This window comes from Artibeus jamaicensis, unplaced genomic scaffold, assembly GCF_021234435.1.
Source record: "Artibeus jamaicensis isolate MK-2021 breed Jamaican fruit bat unplaced genomic scaffold, CSHL_Jam_final scaffold_3307, whole genome shotgun sequence".
Taxonomy (NCBI): domain Eukaryota; kingdom Metazoa; phylum Chordata; class Mammalia; order Chiroptera; family Phyllostomidae; genus Artibeus; species Artibeus jamaicensis.
In genome coordinates this window covers 7,537,613-7,561,454 of record NW_026522040.1, presented here as the reverse complement: position 1 = coordinate 7,561,454, position 23,842 = coordinate 7,537,613, and positions in this window count along the sequence as shown.

The window sequence follows — 23,842 nt, the reverse complement described above, 5'->3', positions numbered from 1 at the left end:
CTCTGCTCCATTTCCCCACAAAAATCTAGAGGGTCACCCATCAATTTATGTATAGTTGAATGGGATTGGGTCCAGCTGAGGTGCTGAATTGGGGAGGAAGTCCTTATCAGGGTCAAGTGAAATCTGAGCTTATCCTCACCACTATCTGGACAGAGGTCTGGCAGGAGATATTATCTCCATATTTGAGCAAAGAAAAACGACTGAACAGAAGTGGCATGCCCAAGGTCACACGCTTGTGAGAAAAAGCTCTGGAAAATTCCCACTGTGGAGACACTCCATTCCCCGGGATCCAACTCAAGTCCGGTGGAGTTCATCAAGATACAAACGGAAATGAACTTAGAACTCTGGCTTCCAGATCTGTTCTTTCCCGGCAGACTCCGAGCAGTGAATGGCGCCACCACCAGATCATCCTTGACCAGTCTTTCTCTCACCCTCACATCTTGTGCATCAGCATGTCCATCCTGTGTCCATCCTGCCCGGTAACTCTGGAATCCTTTTCGTCACCTCCACTATAACCATCCAAGTCCAGCCTTCATCACCTCCTGATGGACTATTTTGCAAAAGCCTCTGAAATGGTTTCTTCACTTCAACTGTCATCTAGCCTGAGTGATGTAAACCAGGCACTGGCCAACCACCGGCCCTCAGGTGTTGCCAAATCCGAGCGGCTGCCAGTTTCGTACAGCCCATAAGCTAAAGATGATTCTTACATTATTAAGTAGTCAAAAAATCTAAAGAGTAATATTTTGTGACACATGAAAACATGAAATTTAGATTTTATTGTCCATAAATAATTTTATGAGAACACAGCCACGCTCATTTGTTTATATATTGTCGGCTGCTGCTTTCACAGAGCTGAATAGTTGCCACCGAGATTTTACGGCCTGAAGAGTCTGAAATACTTACTTTCAGGACTTCACAGAAAAAGTTTGCAAACATCGCCTCCTTCCCTCTCTCCTCACGGCTTCCTCGGCTTCCTCGTTCTCTCAGCATGAAACCCGAAGGCCTTCCTCTGGCCCGAAGGCATCTGCCTGCCTCTGTGACTCATCTTCTCTCACTGTCGTCAAACCCCAGAGACGCTGCCTTTGGGCCCCGCCTTCCTTGCAATTTCTTGTGTATGCCACGCCCATTCCTCCTTAGGCTCCTGAACTGCCCTGCTCTGTCTGTAATTCTCTTCTGCTCTTTGCAGGACCTTTTTCTTCAGGCCTCAGCTCAGGTGTCCCCTCTTCAGAGAGGCCTTCTATGTCACCTCTTCCTCTGTTACTCTATCTCATTCCTGTTTATTTCCTTCACTGTACTTCCTTTTGTTCATTTCCCATTTCCCCCACCAGGAAATAAACTTCATCTGGGCAGAGCACATATGAGATTCTCAATGGTTATTCACCAACAAGTGAATGAATGAATGGGAGGTCTTCCTGGTTCTAGGAGCTATGTGTTCATTTTCCTTGTGAGACATCTTTTGTCTCCTGAGTTGAGATAATTCCCATCAACTCCCCTCAGTGTTTTATTTTCTTCTTAGGCCCATTGCTGTTATCGACCACTGTGAATTTCTTTTCTAAAGAAGCTGTTAGCCTTCAGGTCATTCTGCAAGGAACAAAGGAGACAGCTGACAGACACTTAACCAGTGTAAGGAAGAAATGTCTTTCTTTTCTGGTGGTTGAGGGAGGAGGTCCCTTTTTCTACTATGAAAAGGAGTAAGTCGGCCCTGAATGGTGTAGCTCAGTGGATTGACCGTGCGCCTGTGAACCAAAGGGTTGCTGATTTGACTCCCAGTCAGAGCACATGCCTGGGTTTCAGGCCCCGTCCCTGGTGGTGGACACATGAGAGGCAACCACACATTGATGTTTCCCTCCCTCTCTCCCTCCCTGCCCTTCTCTCTAAAAATAAATAAATAAAATCTTAAAAATAAAGACCTACTGCTTATAAAAAAAAGAAGGAATAGTCATATAAACATCTGAGTTTGGTGATTGGTGCAAATATAAACATTTTTAAAGATTTTATTTCTTTATTTTTTGAAAGAAGGAAGGCAGAAAAAAAGAGAGGTACTTAAACATCAATGTGTGAGAGAAACCAAGGGCTTGCCTCTTGGCCCGCAACCTAGGCATGTGCCCTGACTGGGAATTGAACCAGTGACTCAGGTCCACAGGCCAGCACTCAGTCCCCCAAGCCACACTAGTCAGAGCCAAATATAAAAAATTTTAACCCACTGTTTTTCTAAGTAACAGAAAACAACTTCAGCCAAGACCATAACAAATTGCGGTGTCATGCACAGGCTGGAGGTATGAATATGTGGAAGGCACGGTGACCAGAATGGATTGACTAGGTTACAAAAAAAAAAAAAATCCCCCAATCTAAGTGTCTGAAAACGGCACAGGTTTATGTCCTGCTCACATGACAGCCTCCTCGTGGGCTGACGGCAACCGTGGAGCCTGTTGGTCATGCAGGGATCCAGGATCAGAGAGAGATGCCAGTGTGGAGGTTGCTGCTCACAGGCCTGAAAGAGCTCAAACGCTCTGACGGAAGACAGCTCGGAGAGCTTCCCCTCACCAGCCAGCACTGGTCACACGGGCTCAGTCCCCAGTCACAAGGGACCAGAAGCACAATCCTATCCTGTGTCTGGAAGACAGAGGGTTGGGAGTATGTGATGAACATCAGTAATAGTAGCCACATGGGGTGAAGAAAATGTGTTCTCTTTAGAGGCAAAGTAAGACCAGGGTAGGAGACAAAAACCGGAGCTGAAAAAGAAAGATCTCAGAGCCTTCTAAAAGTATGTCAGTGAGCCTGACAACCCTGGTCACACTTGCTTGTTCACCTGAGCTGCAAATTTCTGTGTCATCTATTATCACGGTGTTTGAAAGGCGGATAATGCACCATTCAGAGCATTTCAACCATTCTTCACTCTTAAACATTCATAGCACCTTTCCAAATGGGTGAGTTACAGCAATCCTCCTCAGGTGAAACTCTTCTCTAAGCTCTTGCGTCAGGGAGCAGAGGCACATAACCCTGGGGGACATACCACCACAGCAGGAGCTCTGTTTCCATGGCACACACAGTTGCATGCAGTATTTCACACACTCCTAGCAGTCAGGACTGTGAATCGATAAAAAAAAACCCTCAGGGCTGACCCTAAAATGTGTTTTCCGATGATATCCAACCCTTCCAGCTTAGTCGGAATCTTCCTTTGGAGCAGGGTTGTCCAACAGAACTTTGTGCGATACTGGAAAGGCTCTCTGTTTGTGTTCCCCGATACGCTAGCCATCGGCCACAGGTGGCTACTCAGCATCTGAAATGTGGCTGATACGACTGAGGCACTGAATTATTTTATTTGAAATAATTTAAATTTAAATAGCCGCACGTGGCTAGTGGCTATCATTTTTTGGACAGCACAGCTGTGGAGTAAAAAGAAAAACCACAGCTTTGTATTCATCCCTTATCTTTGTTACACTGAGAAAAAGACAGCAGTGGATCAGGAAAAAAACCATAGAAATGCTGGTCATGGTGTGTTCAGTTCCAACGTCTCCTTCTGACTCATACTGCCCCACTCAGTCTTCTGTTCAGGGAGATGTCTAGACTGCTCCTTGTGTAAGAGTGACCTCCAACTGAATAGGGGGTGGGCCGCTGACTAGAGGGTATTCTCCGTCCACAGGCTGTCCAGAGCCCGGGGTGCTGGCCTGGGTGGGGTTTCGGAAGGAGCAGTGATGATTGGCTAACCTTACCAAGCTGCCTTTCTTGGAATTTTAAACTTTTTAATTTATTAATTAAAATTTTTATTATTTATTAATTCAAGAGAGAGACACACACATCAATTTGTTGTTTCAATTACTGATGCATTCATTGGTTGTTTCTTGTATGTTCCTCTGACCAGCGATCTGACCTGCAACCTTGGCGTATCTGGACAATGCTCTAACCAACTGAGCTACTAGCCAGAGCTCTTGGAATTTCAAAAGTTTGGGCCAATCAACTGTGAGAGGAGGCAGGAATAGGCAAACAGAGAGAAACAGAGAGAACCACAGTGTGTTTCCTGATAGCTGTCTTGCTCTAATCCCAGTTCCAAGCATATATACCCTTAAACGAACAAGCACATGAAATACACTTTTCCTTAAGGTAGACTGAGTGACTATTTTTCTGTGCTTTAAAAGAAATTGAGTAACTAAAATTCCTCCAATTCAAATTTCTCAACCTGGGCACCATTGGCATTTGACACCAGGCTGTTCTCTGTAGGGGTGCGGGGGCTGTCCTTTGTGCTCTAGGCTGTTTGAGCACCATTCCTGGTTTCGACCCACTAGCTGCCAGAATCACCGTTCCCCACTCCTGACAATTATGATAACCAAAAATGTCTCTAGATATCTCCAATAGTCCCTTGGTGGTGGGGGCGGGAGCAGGCAAAATCCCCCATCCCTAGCCCCTTGAGAATCAATTCTGTAACTGTATCCCAAGTCCACCTCCTCTGTCCTCCTTGAAGACAAAAAGATTAAAGCAGCAGTTTATTCCTAGCACCATCACGGCTCTCCCTCCCTCTCTTCTCCAGGCTAAATAAAGATTGCTTTTTTAGTCTTTTTCCTAGAGTCTGTTTCATAGATATTAATGGCGACATCTAAAGATGAGCCTGGAACCATTTGGTCAGAGGGAACCTGTTCTCTTAACTCCACCTATTTATAGAGATGGGGAGGGAAGACAGATCCATGCAACCTGTGACAGTGACAGCTCCCTGGTCAAGGAAGGAGCACTTCCAGCTCAGCACCGGGCAGAGCCATTCTTCCCATGAACTGATTCAGACCTGCTGAGCTGACCAACTGCTGACTTACAAAAAAAAAAAAAGAGGGAAATGATCCTTTAAGACCATCAGCAATTGTCTCTTCCTAACTCTCTGAATGTTCTGACTATTTCTGGGATCTCTCCCCTTGGTATTTACATGGACACCTCAAACTCAGTCAAACTAGCCTTCCCATCTCCCTCCTCAAACCAAAGCTTTTACCAGTGTTTTCTACTGCGTCCACCTAGTTTCTCCACTAAGAAGGCTGAGAGTGAGCTTCTGAAATGATGTGAAAGGAAGAAGTCAGTAGAGAATCTGGAGAGGGAGACAGTGGTCGGCTTGTGGAGGACTTTGTGTGCTGTACTAACTAAGGCTTTTCCGCGTTGATGGCTGCCTCTCCTTTCTCATCAGCCATTTCCTCGTTCACTTCCCACTGTTTCACTTGCACCCTCCTCATGCCACTTGAGATTTTCCCTCGAAAGCGTCCATCATATTCACAAGTCCCTTCCGAGGGGAGGGTTTACATAGGGTGTGTATACCAGAGAGTCAGAAATTTGGGGGCATCTTAGCATTCTGCCTACCACAGCCTGCAATCTGAATCCTACTGTCCCGTTTCAAACTAAACATACCCCAAAACAAATATTTTCCCCAACTGACCCCATGTTTCAACTTCACCATTTAAGGAAATGAAGCAATGGCAGAGGCTGTTAGCTTCTTCTCAGGTATGTGAGTTCTTCTTCTATAGAAACAGAATCTAATTCTACCGTAGTGGTTATTGTAGAATTTTTAACTGAGTGCAAGACCTCTCAGAAAATAAAGACCATGCTTCTTAGCTTCCTTGCAGTTAGGTGTAGCAATGAGACCAATTTCTAGACAAGGGACTATAAGTGAAAGTGATGAGTGGCAGCTACAAGGGACCTCCTTCAAGAGATCACTTGTCTTGTTCTATTTCTTCATTCCTTTCTCTGTATGGATGCTGGAACCCAAGTGCCACCATCTGGTACCATGAGAATAAAGACCATGTCCTAGAATGGCAGATAAGTGAGCTATCTGGAGCCTGGTTTTCCACGGACTCTGTGGAACAGAGCTGCCACCCAGCTTTGAACTTAATACCCTGGACTTTTGATTGGTAAAGGGATAAATTTCTATTTTCTTTAAGCCACTATTGATTTGCATTGCCTGATACTCAGAGTAAAATGTGATCCTAACCAGAGCAGGGGTTATTTCCTTATCCCACTGGACTTGAAAGCTTAAATTTATTTTTCTTCCCTAATCTCTGTAAGCTCATATGTCCACCAAGGTCCTAAATCCTGTCTATTCTTCCTTTGCACATCACCTCATGTTCATCCCCTCTTCAATTCGTACTGCCTGTCCTGATCCAAGACTGTTTTCTTGACTCCCTCTCGCTTCTTCCAATTAAGGATGCCCAAGCCCCAGATTCCCAAGGCGTCCCATTCACCGTGTCACTCCTTGTCCTCATACCTCAAACCTGGGACCCTGCTGTGCTTACTAGGATGAAGCCCCAACATTCTGCCATCATTAAACCTTTCTGTAAGGAAGCCCCAACCTTTCCAGCCTCTCCTTCTGATGTGAATTTCCTCCAACCTCCAGGAGAATTCCCCTAACAGCCCATCTTGCCCTCTTTATGCTAGAGATCCTCAGCCCTGTCTGCCCATTAGAATCATCGAGAGCCATGGGACATGACCAGTGCCCAGAGTGTTAGTGCTCAGTGCATTGAAGGCATGATTTCATCTAAGCCACAAAGCAGTTCTGTGGGATGTAAGCACTGTCATTGTCACCATTCTACAGATGAGGAAGCCGAGAAACTTGGAATTTCAGGACATCATTCCTGGTCAGGTGGCCAGTGAGTGGGGAGGCAGGATACCAACACAGGGCTTCTTTCTAAACTACTACTGTGGAGTCCCTTGAACAATATTACAGATTATTACACATTAAGAATAACTTCTGATGGCCTGGCACATAATTAATTGTCAACAAATCACAAAGCACAAGTGAAGATTTTAAAAATACAAGTGCCTGTTCCTCACCTGAGACCAGTGGAATCTGACTTTCCTGGGAGTGGGGCCTGAGTATCCTTATATCATCTTTAGATTGAACCCAGGTGCATCCCAAGGTGATTCTAAGGCACAGCCGAGGCTGAGACCCACTGCTTTATACAGTTGCTCCTATCTCCCTCTCCTCATCTTGTTTCCTCTCCCCACTCTAGTCTCTACTTATCTGCTGGGGTTCAGTTCAAGTATCACTTCCTTTTGTGGAGCTGGCCAGCTTTTTTTCCAGCCCGAGTGCTCCCTGTTCTAAATGTTTTTGTAAAATTTCTCCATACCAGCTGAGCTGGCACCTATTGTACCTCTCAGTTTGAATCCAGCTCTTGGATTTATGCCACTGAATCCTTGGCAGGTTTTTCAAATTTAATCATTTGCAGCTCAGCTACCTCCACCTCTGTCCAAAAGAGCAGAAAGCACAATTGGCCCTCAATCACAAGGAAGACGTGAACGTAGGGTCCTGCAAAGATATAGCCATGGCTCAGTGCTCCTCTCCCAGGGACTGGAAGCCAGGAGGGTGTGGGGCACCATCAGGGTGGAGGGGAAGAATGTAGACAAGGGCTTTCCAGGACTCTCAGATGCAGATCTGGAGGTTGGCAGGATGACGACGGGGGTTGATGGTGCCTCTGGGAGACAGGTTGGACATGTAGACTGGGAAATGTTGACAGCAAAGCTTGGGCAAGGCCTGGGATAAAATTTTGGGGTCAAGGAACAGGAATTGAGAGGGGAACAATTTGAACAAAAGTATCATGGACCAATTGAGGCTGTTGAATGACTGAATAAATGGATCTTTACTTGTGTCGTTGGGGAGGACTTTAGGGAACTGTGGCATCCTTGCTTGTATAGGAGGCTACCAAACAAGAGAGACTAAGAAGGTGTAGAACAAAGGGCTTACAGCAAACACAGGACCTATGGCCACCAGAGGCCCAACCAGCCAGAAGTCAAATCCCAAGAGAGCAGCCATTCTGCCACCTGCCCACCTATAGTCCCCAGGCTCAAGGGTCCTGGGACTCCTGTTGGGTGGGCCAATTTCCACTGAAGTCAAGTGTGAGCTGGGTCTCCATGTCTGTGCTGACAAGCCTGTTTGATTGTACCATTCCACCATTATAGGAAACAGATGATAAAAAATAGGAGGTGTCATTTGTTTTGAGTTAATGGTTGGTGACTTAATGACAGTACTGGGGTTAGAAGCTGGTTTTCCTCATTCCCATGACTCTCTCTTCTTGACTCTGTTGCCACATTGCTCACTTTGCCTCCGTAGGACTCAGTGATGGTGTTGGAGGGCTCTTCTCTGACTAAGCCTGTTCTTTCAAACTATTTGGGACTGAGTGGGACACAGAGAAGCCACTGTGGAGACAGTCTGTCAGGTTCTTGCTTCATTCACTGCCCTTCTGGTCCATTACCATCAGTATCACACACTGATGTCAGCCACTGCTTTCTGACTCTATGGGAGGCCTGGCATGGAGATCAATCAGTCCAGTAATGAAACACGCTGCCCACAAGATCAACAACATTCTGATCTTCCCAGGCTGGGGTGGAGGGAGAGGTCAAGTTCTGTTTCAGAGTGTGAAACTATTGGACAGGCCTACCAAGGTGCTCAACATATCAAAGGAATCTTTCCAAGGAACTTACCATTCCTACAGCTCTGAGGAGAGGAGCCATGACCATTTCAGTTCTGGCAATCCCCCACCCCAACTCCATGCTACCTCAGTGGGCCAGTAGGGGTGTCTGACCCAAGGGTTGTAGATCTCTGGGTATCCCAAGAACCTACAGGTGGCCTGGGTCAGAGGCTGTAACTAACCAAGGACCCTGGTACTTGGCTGGGTCATTGGATTCTCCCCTTCTTAGTAATTTGAACTGGAGCTTTGGGGAGAAAGCCAGAAAGACGCAGCAACAAGTGAGTTACTGATCAGCCTTCAAGGCAGCAGGCCAACCTGCAATCTTGCAGCTCCTGCTTTCTCATGGTTGCAAGACAGCTCAGACAGTCAACAGATCCCATGGGTCCCCATCAGCCTTCCAGTTCCACCCTTTGCATCCCTATGCCCACCCTATGTGAACATGCCCAGAATATCTTCACTGCCTTATTTCCATGCATCTCTTCACAGAACCAGTTACTTGAGGCAGTCTGAGTGAGTCCCTGTCACTAAAAGGCTCCTGTGTTAGCAGCGGAGACACACTGATGTAGAGTCTCTGCATCACCTTGGTTGAGGGCAAAGTGATGTGCCACTGCCCCTCCCTGCACAATGAGCTCTTTTACTCTCCACTTTGAGGATAGGGGATCTGGCAGGCCCCCAGAGACTCACATGCTGACATAGATGTGTTGACTGGCCTGGGAGGCATAGCTGAGATAGTTGGGGGAAGCAATGCAGCCAGGATGGGGCTAGGCCAAGAAGGAGTTAGTCACAGGTCTGCATGTGTGTGGAGGGGCTTGGTGGATGACACATTTTCACTGGCTGGGGTAGAGCTCCAACCTTGTTCTGAGTCTCCCGTTTATCACTGTTAACTGAGCAACGGGTATTGCTGAGTTGGGATAAGACTAGGATCTGTCCCATGATAGCAAGATGCTGGCTTTCCTGCCAAATAACTGGTTGGGCAGACTGTAGCTTTGACTCTGGTAGGTGTCTTCTTCCTTCCTTTGCATCCATCCCTCTCATCTTCCCAGGCTTCCAGGCATATTCTGCACTTTCTTTCAGAGCAGAAGAAAAGTAGGAAGGATGTGCTCCCAGGAGTTGCCTCCTCGGGGCTTCCGCAGACTGACATCGCTGAGGTCTCTCTCTCAGCCCAGGTTTGCAGATGTAGCACCATCAGCAACATTGTTCATCTCAAGCTAGGCCCTTGGCTGAGAAATGGTGAGCAGAACTGCAGAGTTCAGTTCAGGAAACATCTCCTGAGCATCTGCTGTGTGCCAGGCTGGGCACAGCTGAGCTATGTGGGGCACATGGAGGTGGGCAAGACCCAGTTCCAGCTCTGAGAAGTTATAGCCCAACAGGGAGGTGTATAACTCACACAGAGAACAGTAATTCAGGGCAGAGCATGAGCAACACCGTGAAAGCTCTTCTGAGTGATCCAGGGACTAAGATGGGAGAGCTCGCACCCCTGGAGATGAGAGAGGCCTTTGTGGAGGTGTCGGCATTGGACCCAGGACCGGGGGCCTACAACAACCCTGACATGGAAAGACAGGTAGAAATAGTGGGGCTGAGGCAGGACGTTACCAAAAGGGGAACTATCGGTCTCTGGCTTACTAATAATTAACGTCAGGTGTTCTGCCAGGCACTGGGCCAGGAGTTGCTGGTGGAACAGAGTGCCACATGGTCCCTGCCATGGTCCAGAGAGGAGCCAGACAGGTAGATGATGACTGCAGCTCAGTGGGACAGGAGTTGTGGGTGAGAGGAGCCCAGATCATGAAGCTCTGGTGCATGTCTTGCTGGGAAATAAGCCTACAAAGGAGGCAGAGCCAGACCACATGCCCCCACCACTTGAATGAACTTGAATCTGAAGTCATTGGCTCAGAGGCTGATGATGCGGAGAAAAGGGCTCAGGTGACATCCTACTGAGGGCTAGGGCACTCTATGTCACTGTTTCCCCAGTGTCCCTTGACCAGCTTTCTCCATAGATGTCACTAGGGAGTGTGTATCTGTTTGCTGAGAATGGTGGGACCACTCGCTGCTGAGGGAGCCGCAGGCAGCGGGGCGGGAGCAGGACCAGGGCATGTCCTCTCTCCAGCACATTCCAGGTACCATTTCTTGCCATCTTCACAACAGCCGGTGAAGTGGGCTTCATGACCCAGTTTCACAGATGAGTCCTCCACTGCGGTGCAGGGACAGAAAGGCACAGGCAGGGGGAGGACACCCGGCTCATAGCACACAAATGGTAAGACCAGGTCTGTCCTCTCCAAAGCCTGTTCGTTCCTCCGGTTTCTACCCGGCGGGACAGTGTGAATGCTTGTTCATCACCTTTGTGGTCAACAGGAACAAAGGCCAAGGGGAAGCTGCTTGTGGTCAAAGCGCTGTGTGAGAGGCATCCCTTCCTCTTGCTGCAGGTGCGGGTGCTGAGTGAGCCAAGTCACCGCTGAGGGCTCTGCGCACAAGCTCAGAGTCGTTCCCGAATCCCAGGCACGCCCTCTCCCTGGCCAGAGGGAGCAAAAGGGAGATTAAACCCAGGGTGGAATGAGGCAGGAGACACCTCTCTTGGCCCTTCGCTGGGCTTCTGAGCGGCCTCTGCGAGGAAGGGGGAGGCTGAGCGCCGTTGACTAACCCTCCCTGACCCCCGCACCTACACTCACGTGCGCGCAGGAGCGTGGGAGCTCACTCGCCCAGCCAGCGCCGCATCCTTCTCCGCCCTCAGAGTTCCGCTTGCCACCTCCCCGCCTCTGCCGACAGCACTTGCTATTTTGATCTGGAGGAGCGTTCTCCTCACATTCCGAGAGGCTGAATCAAAGCTCGGTCTGGGGAGAACGAGTTAGTAAAGAGCCTCAGAAGCCGGTGCTCATGTTTCAGCAGCATCTCCTTTTTGCTTGTCGCGCCCCGCCGGGAGCAGGAGCGAGATGATGCCCGGAAAAGTCGGCCACTGCGCAGCACGAACAATTCTGGAGCCCGAGGCAGCATCCTTAGGCCCCAGTCTTTCTGTCAGAAATCAATTCTCCACCGTTGCCAGAGAGTACCCGGGCACGGAAAGGTGACCTGGACCACCTCCATCCCCGCCCCCCGCCCCCCAACCCCGGGGCAGGGGCGGCCGCCCTCTGGCGGGATCCCTGCAGGGTTTCCCCCACACGTGGGGTCGGTCACGCCGCGGGGAAATCACAGCGGTGCCCTTGCCGCCTGGGAGAAAGGCCAGCGGGTGGGGATAGGCGGGCGGAGGGAGGGAGCCCAGCCGTGTGGGTGGGAGAGAGGGAGGGTTCGTCCTTCAGCCACCGCAGGGGAGGAGGGCCCAGCCTGGACGGTCCCCGTGGCTCGGGGGTCCAGGCCCCCACACCCCGCCAGGTCCCCGAAAGAGCCCGAACGCAGGGAGCGTCCGCCCGAGGGTACACAGGCCCGGGTGGGGTGTGCATAAGCGAGTGTGTCTGCGTGTGCACGCGCGCGCGAGGCCAGAGGGTCTCGGCGTCCCTCGCACCCTCTCTCCCCGGTTCTATATTTCGCCTTCCTTTGTTCTCAAAATAGCGAGCGAGCGATCCGCGCTGCCCTCGGAAGGGGTGGGGGCCGCTGCGTGCGGGCTCGCTGGCGCGGAGTTAGCTGCAGGGTTACAAACAGTCTCTCCCTGCTCCCCCCGCGTGAATTAATGTGTTACTATTTTGGGCTCGCCAGTGTTTCCAGGGGAAACCTAATGACGCAATGACGTCAATGCAGGTCAGCAGCAGACTCTCCGGGAGGGCGGGCGGGCTCTGGGCTTGCAGGCTCCGCGCAGTCCACTGGTGGGAGGGCGCGGGCGAGGTGCTGGGGGCGGCCGTCCAGGGACGCGGGAGCCCCGGCAGGGCCCGGGGACCAGAAGGCGCCCCTTCCCAGCGCCCGGACCCAGGTAACTTCCCGCCGCCCGGGACGGAGTTTCTCCGTTGCCCACGGACATGAGGCGGAGTGGAGGGCAAGCGGGGTAACCCCCACTCCCACCCCATCTTTATCCAGGGGAAGCCAGAGGAGCCAACAGGTACGGACCCGCTGAGGGGGCTCCACGCGGTGCCTCCCACGCACAGGTACGCTCAGGTCCTCAGGGTGTCCCCAGCATGGGGGAAGGAGACACTCACACGCACTCCTGTCCACCCTTTTTTCTGTTCTGGCACCATAACTGGGAGTTTGGGGGAAGAAGAAATGGTGTTTGAGACCGATCCTCTGCCTGTCCCTCCCCCCCTTTCTGGGAGTAGGAGCTGCCTATGTGCTCCTCTCCAGAACCTTCGCTGGTCTCGGCTTGAAGACTGGAGCTGGGGCTTCCCACTGGCTGTACCTCCCTTGGAGGCGCCATCTGAGGCAGGAAAGATAAATCGGAGGCACGTCCAGGCCTGACTGGCCGTGGGGATGCGAGACTGGAGTGGGATCTCAGCAACCTGAAGCGGGAACCGGTGCCCGTGTGCAGAGTGCGTGTGGGGGGCTGTTTGCATGCGCTTGATGTGTGCCTGCTCTGGGAGCTCAGCGCGTGTGTCCACGGGGTGTGTGTGTGCACTCACGGAAGTCTGCTGTATGGGTGAGGACACCTCACGCATGAACCCCTCCTTGACCTGCAGCCGAGGTGCCATCCCAGGTCCAGGGTCTCTTCGCCGTTCATCTCCCACAGCTGGCCCAGTCTGCAACCTGCCCCCAGCTGGGAGGTGGCCCGCTTTCCCCACACCGGCCACAGCTTTGGGAGGCTGCACACTTCTCCAAACCTCAACCTGCCTTCCCTCCCCAACTCACTTCTGCCCTTCCCTCCTTGGAACTTGAGTAGGAGGGAATCCCTTTCCATTGGCCCCTTCTCAACCTGGGGCAAAGGCTCAGGCTCGCTCACGGCTCTCTGCCTGCTCCGCGGCCCCTATTCGTTTTCAGCACTAGGGTCCGGACAGCTCCCTGCCCGCCCTGCGCCTCTACTGAGCCTGCAAGTGAGCACCCTCTGCCGCAGGCTGTCTGGTTTCTGAACTCCTGAACCTGACCCTAGACCCTCCCGCCTCCACCAGGTTTCTGTCCTGCGGCCTGGAGCCTGGAGGGGCAAAACACCAGCCTATGAAATCTCTGAAGCTGACTGGCAGGCGTTACCTGGTTGGGGCCTGGCTTCCCTCAAGGGATGACTCTGAAGAGAGGCTAAGTCCCTGCTACGAGCTCCCCCTTTCCACTCCAGTTCATTAAAATAAAGAAACACAGCTAGATCCCTTCCCTTGGAGGCAAGCCAGCCTTCAGAAGGCATTGATGGGGTCCAGCATTTTCTGCATTCTAGAAACACAATGAGGTGTCCCTCACATCCCACTCCAGGCATCCTCATAGTCCTGCCCTTTCCTCTTTTCCTAAATCCAGGCCTCACCAGGTGGAAGGGCTGGGCTGAGGATGAATTCTGCCCTCCTCTCCACCTCCCTCTGCCATCAGAGAGGGTCAGCCAATGTTGTCGTTTGGGGAACTCTAGGTGGGGGATGTCTGCATGGGTTCTCACCAGAGCTGTGCTCCAGATTGCCCAGGAGGCCCCAGAATTAATGTTCATGGTAGCTCACTGGACTGTGGTCACTCTGAGAGAGCCCTCACACCCACCCCACCCCAAGTGGAATACAAGACACAGAAAGTCTATCCATGTTTTTTTCCACTCTTGAGTTCCTTTGGCTGTTGAGAACACTGGAGATGGTGCTGGAATATTGTCCCAGACTTCTCTCTCCACCTTGCTCAGGTATCTCCTTACTATCTCCTTACTGTCATCTCAGCTCCTCCAGGAAAAGCAGAAAGGGTCTGCATGATGTCCCAGCTGATTGGGGGGGGGGGGGGGGGGGGGGGGGACAAAGGAAACCAGAAGAAGTTACCTCTCTCCCTCCTGCCCTACCCTGTTCCAGAGACCTTTGGCAAGCTGAAGACCATAGACCACTTTTCCTCTCTGGGAGTCAGAATACTCTGTCCCTAGATATTCTCCTCTCTCAGGCAGCCAGGATTAGGCCAATTTGTCTTGTGTGACCCTGCTATTGTCTTTGTCCTACTGAGCTCATAGCACTAGGGCAGGTCTGGATTTGGAGAGGATGGTCCCAGAGCCTTTACAGAGGCTCTGGGACCTGGAGTGAGTGAGGCATGCGTACCATCAGCCAGCAGAAAATTGCATTTTGTCTACAAAAGCCATTGTTCTGCTTGCTGCTGAACTATCAGAGAAAGAAGAGGAAAAGCTCCCAGGCTGGGGACAAAGGAAAGACAGTCACCACAGTCTAGCAACACTTCCTTCTCATCCTGTGGCATCCTCAGAGTTCCCATGAGTCTCCAGGGGAGTTAGGAAATGGCTGTTCTCCCAAAGGAATTAGTTTTCATGACAGAGCTGTGTGTGACTCTGTTAAGGAGGTGGCAATGTGGGCAAAATATGCAGATAGCAAGAAAATCTGCCTTCCATGAAAGGACAGTGGCCCCCAGGGTCTTTGCAGCCAAGATTTGGTTTTCTGGGAGCAGCAAAACTGCCACCATCTGCCTAGCCCCACTACTGGCTACTTTCCAAGCTTTCCTGGCTCCCTGGCCTCCTTCTATGATCAGCATGGGTAACATCTGTCTGTAGGAGAAGGCTGGCCAAGGTCAGGCAAATAGAGCCATGTTTTCCCAGCAGAGTCTGGCTCTCCTCTGGTCATCCAGAGCAAGGACCTAGGGAGGAAAGTCAGGGGAGGTGAGGGGTCCCATCATGCAGGACCCCATCATGCGCCTGCACACGACATTACACGGTTGTGGGGGAAAGCCCAGATCTTTGTGTTTGCCCTTGTCTAGCACAGGCTTCCTAGGCCAAAGGAGCATCTGCTTCCACTTCCCCAGGGCAGGTGCTCAACAGGGTGCTGGACTGACTCCCCACCCATTGTCATCACAAAGCAGCAAATTCCGCCTCTGGCCCCATGTTGATTGCTTAAGCAAGTCCTTAGCTGGGCCTCATTTTCTCCATCTGCTTAATGAGGATTAGCTGAAGAAGAAATGGTCCCCACAACTTGAGAGTCAACTTGTTCTGGTGGTGCCTGGCCCTTGCATTAGCATCTGAAACCAGAGATGGCCAGGTGATCTGGCTCCCAAAATATCTCTGGGTTCCTGAGAGACTCAAACTCAGACTCAGAATAATTTGGGGCACAGGAAAGGATGACCACAGGCCCAGTGGTGAATTTACTGCCACCTGGCCAGAGTCTTAACCCCTTCCTGTAGATGGAATCCCAGGCCCCATCATTCAAAAATAGACTCGCTGCTGTGAGAGAGGTGCCCATGGGAGCATGTGTGAGGAACAGCTCTGGGCTGACTAAAGTCACATAGCTATTAACCCCCAGCTCAGGGCTCTGGCTGGCAGTTCCCAATCCCCGAAAGATCAGGGAAGCTAAATGGAAATAGTTGTCGAGTTTACTCGTAGGACCAAGAATCTTGGGTTATTCCCACCTGCAAGGAGTTGTGTAAGGACCCCAGACCACCCAGTGGCCATCAGCGGGACCCCTGAGCCCAGCAGGGACTGAGACAAGGTCCAAGTGAGCTGGGACAAGGCCACTGGGATCTCATCCCCATGCAAAAATACCCAGGGGACATGCATCTCCTCCCAAGGCCAATTTTCAGTCTGCAGCCCCCACAGAGGTGAGCCTGGGAGAGCGTCACTTCAGCATAGGCAGTGCTTCTGCTTCTCTATGAGGTCACAGGGTTGGTGCTGGCAGTGGGCTGGGGCAGGGACTGACCCAGCTCCGTGTCTCCTGTCTATACGACCTTGGACTAGTTGTTTCTCTGCATCGCATGAAAACATATATAAAGCATCTACCATGACTCTTCACAGGCAGTAGTTAGTCTGACAAGATACAGTGAGGACAAGTGTGTCAGGAGGTAGGGGACTATTGACCCAAAGAGCCCGAGGAGACCCCAGACTTCTGTCTCCCCAAATGCTGTGTGGTTAAGTCTGTTGTCAGGGTCTCAGCCTCTCCCTGTGCTTGGAAGCCCACCACCACTGTTTGAGAATACAAGAAGGACCCCCTGCCTAGAAGGAGAGGAATTTGAAGTGTTCATCCGAACACTAGAGTTCACAGTCTTACTAAGCCCCTACTCTGGCCAGCTCCTTTTCACCCTGTTAGTGAAAGAGAGGTCCTGTGCCCTGAAGAATGTGAGCTGGTCGAACACACAGCACCTGAGAACAGACAGATGAGAATGGCAGCAGTTCCTCAGCCACAAAGATCCGCAGACTGGACGAGGAGGACCCCCGAGGGCCCTGCAAGGCTCATACTCATTTGCTGTACTTGGGAGCAGAGGGAGTCAGCAGGGGCTGTGGGGCACGGCAAGAAGGCGGGGTGGCCCCTGATTCTTGTGGGAGGTTGTGAGTGGCTTGTTTGAAAAATTTCTTGGGCTGGCTGGGTGGTGAACCCCATCAGGTTGAAGACCAGGTGGGGAGCAGTTAGGGGAACCAGCCATGTGGGGAGCCCACCCAGCTGGGCTGGGGGAGCATATCTATAGAGAGCAGGTAAACTCAGCAGTTAGGTCTTTGGGATTCAAAGGTGCCAGGGCAGCACTTGCCATTTCGAGGTACAATATAGTGCCTCAGTTCCTGTGCCCAATCTCACGTCACCTTCACGACACCCCGTGAGATAGTTACGTTTCACACGTGAGGGACTGAGCTGGGTAATTAGCCGAAACCAGTGACATCATGCTTTGCGCTTGGGTCTCCTGACTCCGTAGTGTAGCTTATGCCTTCTCTTTGCTGTCCATCGGTGAGAACACTTAAAAGCCCTTACTGCGTCTTGAAGTAGGCACAGTGAGTAGGGCTGTCCCCAGACAACCTGGTCATTTCCAGGTGCCCCAGGAAAGCCGTTCACCTCTTCAGGGCAGGTTCTTTACAGCTTTGCTTTTAGTTGGGTTGTAACTAGAGAGAACCTAAGGCCTCTTAGGCTCCTCTTGATCCTAGATCGTGGATCTGGTGAGTGGACTTGCACATGGAGTCCCGGGCATTCCTAGTCTGATGGTCAGGGTGAGGACAAGACAGGGGGCTGAGCTGACCAGAATGGTGGAGAGACCTGGATCCCAGCCCAGCTCCTCACTCACTGTGTGACTTTGGGCAAACTTGTCCTTCTCTGGGCTCAGACTGCTCAGCAGTACCCACAGAGGCTGGACAACCTGGAGGGCTCACTCTGCTCTGTTATGCTGTGAACCTAAGGACTCTAACTATGGAATACAAGGCTTTATCCACGCAGGTAGAGACGTGAAGGCGGGTGGTGGAAGGACATTTTTGTTCCTGTAGAGCTGGGGAGAGTCATGGCTGGGCTTTGCTGGCTAAGTTTCCAGAACGTGCTCTGGGGACACAAAAGTTTGTCAAATTTTGTCCTCTGGGGGCCCCGAAGCACACAGCTCAGACCCAGCTGATCCAGGCAGGCCCTCCACTCCAGGCCTGTCTCCTCCACAGGGGCATTTGCTACTCCTTTTAACTCCCTTTTTTTCCTCCTGAAGGGTAACTGATTTAACAAGTAAATATGCAGGATGTCCAGTTAAATTTTTAATTTCTGATAAGTACAAAAAGATTTAAAATATAAATGTCTCAAGGTTTTCCTGGTACTGAGGACCTGGAACCTGCCCCCTCTCTCTGCTGTGGGGACCTGGGCTTCTGCCGCTTCCACAGGGATGGGAGTGTGCCAGTGTGGCCCCAGGCCTTCATGTATGTACACACAATGCAGGTAAAATAGCAAAGAATAATAACAGCAGCCCTGGAAACTAAGTCCAAGCCCATGCAGCTGGGGTTGACAGCCAGACTTGAGTCTCTGCATTTGTGTTTAGTGTGTGCCTTTCCCACAGCACCAGCGAAGATTTGCAGGGACAGCGGGTAAGAGAGGAGTCTGGTGCAAACCTGCAGGCTCCTTGCTGTGGGTCAGGTGGCGGCTCTGCGGTGTGGTGCGGAGAGCAGCGGGTGTGCCCTGTCGCTGCTCCGGGGCTGATCAGCCCACCATGCAGCGTCCAGGCTGCAGGCCAGACTGCTTGGCAGGAGCTGTGTTTGATTCCTCTTCTCAGTCAGCCTACAAATGCAAGTCCTTGTGACTTGCCCTCTGGTGGCCTGGGCTGCTACTGAACCATCTGCTGCCCCCTAGCTGGGCCTGTGGCTGGGGGCTCACACATGATAGGGACTTCTCCCAGTGATTGGGAAGCTGAAGCCACCCTGATAGGCAGGGACACAGTGGTAACCACATACTGGAGAGGTGAGAATGGACTCCTGAGTGAGCACTTTTCCCGATTTCATTTCAGAAGACTCCACTAAAAATGGGATAAGGACAGCATGCACATTTAATTTCATTTTTAGAGATGAGGCTAAATTCACTTCTCCAAGATTATACAGGGCATAACTGGAGAGCCAGGCCTGGAGTCTGACTTCACACCTGCTCTGTATCCTGGACTCTAATTTCTCAACTCTGCAGCCATTTCTTGGAGGCAGAGCCTGAGAAATAATGCTTCTCAATCTCGGCCACATATTAGGATCACCCAGGAGCTTTAAACCCAGTAGGTCTGAACCCCGGAGATTCTGACCTAATTGATCTGGGTGGGGCCCAGAAATCAGTAGGTGGTACAAGTTCCCCAGGTGATTCTAATGAGCACCCGGGGCTGAGCAGCATCTCTGGTGAACAAAGAGATGGCATAGGATGGGGGTTCCCTGACTTTACTGCACGGTAGAATCACCTGGGAATCTTTTTAAAATACTGCTGCCTGGCTCCTTCCTTCAGACATTCTGATTTAGTATAGAGTGCACCTGGGACTCAGGGCTTGTTAAAGCTCTCCAGGGGATTTCAATACTCAGCAAAGTTCAGAAACCTTTGGCTTCTCTAATGTGGTCTGCAGACTGGTGGCATTAAGATCACTTGGGAGCCTGTTGGACATGCAGAATCTCAGGCCCCACCCTGGACCTATTGCATCAGAATCTGCCTTTTAACAAAATTTACAGGTAATTTGTTTGCATGTTCAAATGTGGCCTAGGGAATAATGTGATGAAGAGGCAGATGAGGGCATAATTTTTAAAACAATCTATCTGTGCATTCCTGTATCTGGGCACCGCACTGATGATCACAGAGCACAGCTCTGTGCTAGCGTTATGCCAGGCACTGCTTATTCAAAGATGATAAGGCTAAAGGTGACACAAGAACATAGCTGTCAGATCCCAAGTGCAAGGCCAGCATCAGCACCTATAGACGTGTAAAGGGCGTACTGTACTAGAGTACAGGGAACGTTGCCCTTCACTGTCTGGAGCAAAGGACCCCTCTTGCAGGGCAGGAGTGTTTAGGGGCTACAGAAGCTCAGGATGGCTGCAGTAAAGGTGGGAAGGTAAGATGGTGAAGGGTGTTCTCTGCCTTCCTGAAGAGCCTCAGCTTTAGCTGTGGACAATGAAGTGAGGTAGAGGGTTTAGGTAAGATGGGGAAGGGTGTCATGACTCAGATTGGTCTTCCAAAAAAGAACTGTAGAAGATTAAATAAATGCAAGAACTGGAACAAAGAGAACCTGGTGGTCATGGAGACCAACTGGGACTCTTAGAAAGAGGCCTAAGGATGAGGGGCGTGGCAGAGGGGATGCTCAGAAGGGTCAGCTGCAGGAGATGGTTCAGAGAGAGAGGATCCAGGCTCTGGGGGTAGATGCATGTGGAGTGGAAGGGAGAGAAATTCAGAATGACTTGCAGGTGTGCAGTTTAGGCAGCTAGGGGGAGGTGGCACCATTCAATGGGATAGAGAACTTAGGAGGTAGAGCAAGTTTGGACAGGCTGCAAGGCACTGTGCATTTGGTTGAACAGCCAAGGAGGGAATTTGAGGCCAACTCTTTGGGAGTGAATCTCCAAATGCGCTGAAGCCATGGGAGTGGGTGACATAATTTAAAGACAGATAAGGGAGAGGAGGGGGATAGATGGGACACTGGAGCCTGACTATTTAAAGGAGGAATGGAGGAGGAGAAAGGAAGTGGGAGAGGAAGGGAGAAGAAATGGGAAGGATCCAGCAAAGACAGACTGGAAAAAATGTCTCAGAAAAGCAAAAAGGACATTCAGGAAGAAGAGCACGGTTCATGGAATAAAATGCTGCCGAGAATTTAGGAGATGGAGATTGGAGTCAGGATTTGATGATTAGGCCATTCGTGGCCCAGGAGTTGCAGGGGCATGCTGGGAAGAGGCACCGGATTGCAATGCATCAAGGGTGTTGAGAAAGAGGGCACGGAAAATGCAGACTACTCTCCAGCACTGGTGGGAAGAGAGAGGGGCAGGCAGAGCAGTCGTTGGAAAGAGGTAGGACAAGGGGGGTTCTGTCTCCTTTTTAGGCTGGAGAAGATGAGTGCATTTCTGAGCTGAGAAAAAAAGAGATAAAGTTGATTGCAGATGCAGAGGGAGAAAAATAACTAGAGTGCATCTCACAGACACAATTCAGAACAGAGCAAGGAATTCACCTTGGAGAGGGAAGGATATTAAAGTGGTCCCCATCGATGTTCTCTATGGCTCTCTGACTGGAGGCAAGGCATCTGCTGACTTCCCCTGCTGACAGGAGAAGTAGTGAGCTGGGCAGCCTCAGGAGACACAAGAGGTCCTGGGAGCTGGAGAGAAGAGACACAGCCAGCCAGATGGGAGCCCCACGTCTGCCGTGGCCCCAGCAGCCCACATTTCCCCCCACTCAGCCACAGTGGCTCAGGAAGTGAAGAGAATCAATGTGGCTGGTTTCCTTCAGATTTGGGGATTGGTTAGCCTGAAGGACAAGTAAGAAAGGTGGAGAACACCACTGATGTCATTATTTTAAGGGTCAAATAGCCCTGCCCTACTCCAGCAGCTCAAGTGCAGGGAAAGGCACACCCATCCAGTGAACCTCCTTCATGGGGGCGGGACAAATGGGGCAGCTGCTACTTTAGCTGAACTGGGTTTATTGGGAAAGAGGAAGCCACCACAGATGCCAGAAGCTGCAGCTGTCCTATGTCCACTAGCCCAGGTGGCTCTAGAGACTGAAGAATGCCAGACGCCCCTCTCCTTGCGGACTTTCCAGCTCCTGAGGAAACCAGAGGCTCTTAGGGCTGGAAGGAACCTTAGTGATCATTTCGCCCTGTGGTTCAGCAGCAGTGGCCCCTGGGGGCATTTTTGGTTGTCACAATGATCAAAGGAACACTGCTGACACTACATAGGTAATGCCTGTCATTACCTGTGCCTGTCCTCCTGCAATGCATGAGACAGTCCTGCACAGAAGAAGCTTGTCCTGCATCTCCCATGGCTTCCAAATACCTTGCCAAGATATTGTAGTAATTTTCGAACTCTGGTTTACATATAAACATGGTGGAGTTTGCTAGGAACACTTCCGTATACAAGTCAAGGAGAACTTGTACTTCAGGACTTCACTAAGAGTTGTATGTTAGAGTTGTGTTAGTTTGGAAAATCATGTCTTTGAAGGCAGAACTCCCCAAAGAGTTTGAGGGGTTGGAACAATGCGCGTGTATCAGTCTTCATCTGGACCATTGCATTCATGCTGATTCTTTTTTTTTTTTAAGATTTTATTTATTTATCTTTAGAGGGGAAGGGGGGAAGGAGAGAGTGAGAGAAACATCAATGTATGGTTGCCTTCTGTGTGTCCCCTGCTGGGAACTGGCCTGCAGGGAACTGGCCTGCAACCCAGGCATGTGCCCTGACTGGGAATCGAACCGCGATTGCAGGCCTACGCTCAGTCCACTGAGCTACACCAGCCAGGGTGCATTCATGCTGATTCTATGTACAGAGGCAAGCATCTCACTATTTCATTCTATGATGCATGATCATGCCCAAACATTTACATGTTGAAACACATATTCCTATGTTATTATCATGTCATCTTTATTTTTATATATCAATTAAGGAATTGCATTGTTTTGTGAAGTATGCTGGTTTTTAAAGTGGGGTTTACTCTCTGACATAAAATATTTCAATATTTTATTTAAAATAAAAATACTCTCTTAAATAAAATAGTTCAGAGTAACCAAGAGGATATTATCAAACATCTGCTATAAAATAGGGTATTTTAACTCTAGTCAAGTTGAAAAAGAATCTGCTCTAATCTCTCCCCCAGTGAGCTGAATTCTCTCTGCAGTAACTCTAATAGCTGGTGTCCAGATCTGTGTGAATGTTTCCGGGGCAGGGCACTCGTTACCTCTCCAGGTAGTCTGTTTGATCATCCAGGAGCTGGCTGAGCTGAGAGGTGAAAAGATGTTGCATGCAAGGAGCTGAACTGTCAGAATCTTTCACCCTCCCTTAGTCCTATTCATAGCCTCTGAGGCCACATCAAAAGCGTGAGTCCTTCTACCTGAGAGCTCTCTGATATCTGCAGGTGACCAGAAACCCCATGCACATCCTTCATCCCTCCCCGCCTCCAACACACTGTCTTCTCTTCTCCAGACACAGTGTCTGCAGGCTCCTTACCATTCTGTTTGTGGCATGATTTTTGTGCCCCTTTGTTGTCCTGCCCAATCAGGCCCTGTATTAAGTAAGCATGATGGGTTCAGAGAGGCCAGTAGGTTCCATTCTGCTTATTGGATACTTTTCAGACTACCAACCTCTGGCATTCACTCTGCTCAGCTCTGGGGACACAGAGATGATTGAGAAAGAGATGTTGTCCCTGAGAGACTAGCCAGTGGTGCAACAGTCACCTGAAATGGCAGGATGACGTATTCCTGCCATTCTCCCTTCTCTCCTAAGACCCCTCTAGACTTATGCGAAAGGGATTATATCTTTTGAAAAATATTAACACACAATGATGAGGAGACACCATTAGCACATGAGAGGTTTTCACAAAACTCTAGAAAACTGAGAGCAGGTGGAGCTATGAAACGGTCAGGTAGAGGGGTGGAGAAAGCATCAGTTTAGTGCTCAGAGAATGGGAGGGGGAAAGAAAGAGCTAGTTTGCCCTGGGAAACCCCTGATAACTGGTCCATGTTGCAGAAGACAGGAATGAGATCTGGCACCATAGTGGATTATTTGAAAGTCCACTTACATTAACAGTCAACCCCTAGCCCCAAACAAAATATTTATAGCCAGGGCTTTACCTCTCCACTAGGAGATTGAAGGTTTATTCTCAGGAAAACCGAGTGGTCCCAGAAAATGGGCATGTGGTGGTTCCCACATAACAGCCAGCTCCCACTGCTGAACTCAGAACCCAAAGCCAAACTCAGGCACTGAGAAAAACCCCTATCCACAGACACACCACTCCCAAATGACGATTCCTTGTCTTTCTCTTAATTATAGGAATGGATATAGCCAAAGGTAATCCACACCCTAGGAGAGTCTCCAACATAATGAGACTGAGGGAAACACAGAGAGAAAAAAGACCCTGAGGACATAGAAATAAGGGAAGGAACAGAAAAGAATTTGAACAAAACAAGCACAACCTCTAATTAGTGTCCACTCAAAGGAGAAGAAAGTGCTGTTTGGAAATTAAAACATT